The sequence below is a fragment of the Apium graveolens genome, chromosome 4, assembly GCF_009905375.1.
Source record: "Apium graveolens cultivar Ventura chromosome 4, ASM990537v1, whole genome shotgun sequence".
Taxonomy (NCBI): domain Eukaryota; kingdom Viridiplantae; phylum Streptophyta; class Magnoliopsida; order Apiales; family Apiaceae; genus Apium; species Apium graveolens.
Window position 1 is genome coordinate 242,249,730 of NC_133650.1, and position 2,656 is coordinate 242,252,385.

A 2,656-nucleotide genomic window follows, 5' to 3' on the forward strand; every position below is an offset into this window, starting at 1 on the left:
GCTAAAGTTCATTGACTCGGACATTATTACTTACTTATTTCCTTATCGTGTTTCAGGTACTCTAGTGAGCGTGTATGCATACGCGTTCTCGGTCTCATAAGAGAACACTGTATCAAGCTGAGGAAGAAGTTGTAGTAGCTAAGGAAGTTTTTGAAGAATTTCTTATCGAGGACAAAGTTAAAGAAGAAGCTCTTATTGCAATGGGAGAACCAGAAGCGAATACGAAGGCTTTGATGGATTACTCTCAGCCGAAGAATAATGATATTCAGTCTAGCATTGTGTGATCAGCCATCTCGGCTAACACCTTTGAGATCAAATCGAGCACAATTCAGATGATACAGAAATCAGTTCAGTTTGGGAGTTCTCCGACAGAAGACCCCAACATGCACATCAGAGATTTCATCGAGATCTGCGACACTTTCAAGTTTAATGGAGTTTCTGAAGATGCTATAAAGTTGAGGCTTTTCCCATTCTCTCTGCGGGATAAAGCTAAGTGATGGTTACATTCTCTACCATCAGGGTCTATCACCAAATGGGAGGATCTTGCTCAAAAGTTCCTAACTAAATTATTTCCTATGGCAAAGACTGCTGCAATCAGAAACGCACTTACTCAATTTGCTCAGCAATCTGGAGAATCTTTATGTGAGGCTTGGGATCGCTACAAGGAGATTCTTAGAAAGTGTCCTCACCATAGGATGCCTGACTGGATGATCATTAATTGCTTTTATAATGAATTGGGTCCTACTTCTAGACCCATGCTTGATGCAGCATCAGGAAGAGCCTTACGGGCTAAAAGCTATGATGAAGCTTATGAATTGATTGAGATGATGGCTGTCAATGAAAACCAAAAACCAACTCAGAGAATACCTCAAGGCAAGGTAGCAAGAATTCTGGAGGTGGATGCAGCTACTGCTATAGCTGCTCAACTTAAGGCTTTAACGATGAAGGTGGATTCTTTGGCTAATTATGGAGTGAATCAAATCACTAGTGTTTGTGAGCTTTGTGCTGGTGCCCATGAGACAGAGCAATGTGCTATTTCTAGTGAATCAGCTCAGTTTTTGAGCAACTTTCAGAGGTCGCAACAACCAGTTCCAACCACCTATCATCCCAACAACCGCAATCATCCTAACTTCAGCTGGAGCAATACTAAGAATGCGGTACATCGGCCTTATCAACAGTAATCAGCAAAGAAATACAACCCTCCTGGGTTTCAACAACCGTAATATGCACCAAGACAATAACTCCAGCTGCAACAGTCTAATGAATCAAATTGGGCAAATTGCCAACACTTTGCTAAATCGTCAACCTAGTTTACTCCCTAATGACACTGAAGTGCCAGGAAAGAGGGAAGCTAAGGAGCTGGTGAAGGCAATTACATTGAGGTCTGGGAAGGTTGCAAATCCCGAAAAATCTCGAGTTTCGGAAGAATAAGTTGTGGCTGAAGAAGAAGTACAGAAGGAAGCAGAAGTGGAACCAAGAAAGACTACTGTGGAACACACTCCTCTTGGGGGTAATACAGGGGAGAAACAGATCTATCCTCCACCTCCTTTTCCTAAGAGGCTGTAGAAGAAAAAGGTAGATAAGCAGTTTGAGAAGTTTCTGGAGGTGTTCAAGAAACTTCATATCAATATACCGTTCGCTGAAGCTCTTGAACATATGCCTAGTTATGCGAAGTTTATGAAAGGTATCCTCTCTCGGAAAGTGAAGTTTGATGACTTAGAGACAGTTGCTCTCATGGAGGAATGCAATGTTGTGCTGCAACAGGAGTTGCCTCCAAAGCTTAAAGATCCTGGAAGCTTCACTATTCCTTGTACCATTGGAAAAGTGTCATTTAACAAATGCTTATGTGACTTGGGAGCTAGCATCAATCTGTTGCCCTTGTCAATCTTCAAGAAGTTGGACTTACCTGATCCAAAGCCTACTTATATGACCTTACAGTTGGCCGATCATTCTATTACATATCCACGAGACATTGTGGAGGATGTCTTGGTCAAGGTGGATAAACTCATCTTTCCTGCTGATTTTGTAATTCTTGATTTAGAGGAGGATAAGAAGATTCCCATAATATTGGGAAGACCATTCTTGGCTACTAGCCGAACCTTGATTGATGTGTAGAAGGCTGAGCTTACTATACGAGTGCTGGATCAGGATGTGACGTTCAATGTTTTTAATGCCATGAAATTCCCGACTAAAAACGAGGAGTGCTTAAAAGTGGAGTTGGTCGATTCTGTGGTTACTTCAGAACTTGATCAAATGCTAAGGTCTGATATCTTAGAGAAGGCCTTGTTGGGGAATTCAGATAGTGAAGATGATGAAGGTGATGAATTGTTGCAGTATTTGAATGCTTCTCCTTCGAAGTGAAGTCTAGATATGCCTTTTGAATCTCTTGAATTGGAGGAGTTGAACAAATGTCTAAAGCGCCTCAAGCCATCTATTGAGGAAGCTCCTACACTTGAGCTTAAACCATTACCTGAACACTTAAGGTATGCTTTTTTAGGTGATGCATCTACTGTTCCTATTATTATTACATCTGACCTTTCAGGTAGTGATGAGGAAAAATTCTTAATAATTCTGAGAGAGTTCAAGTCGGAAATTGGATGGACTATAGCAGATATCAAGGGAATCAGCCCTTCTGTTATTCCCAGTGGACTAACAA

At 41.3% G+C, this 2,656-nt stretch overlaps 1 non-coding gene across 1 annotated transcript; it reads right to left on the reverse strand.

The window, feature by feature from the left end:
• Positions 1–592: 592 nt before the first annotated feature.
• Positions 593–697, reverse strand: LOC141723184 (small nucleolar RNA R71). Its single transcript, XR_012576172.1, has one exon. It is a non-coding gene; the product is annotated as a small nucleolar RNA R71 (small nucleolar RNA).
• Between the last annotated feature and the right edge of the window lie 1,959 nt (positions 698–2,656).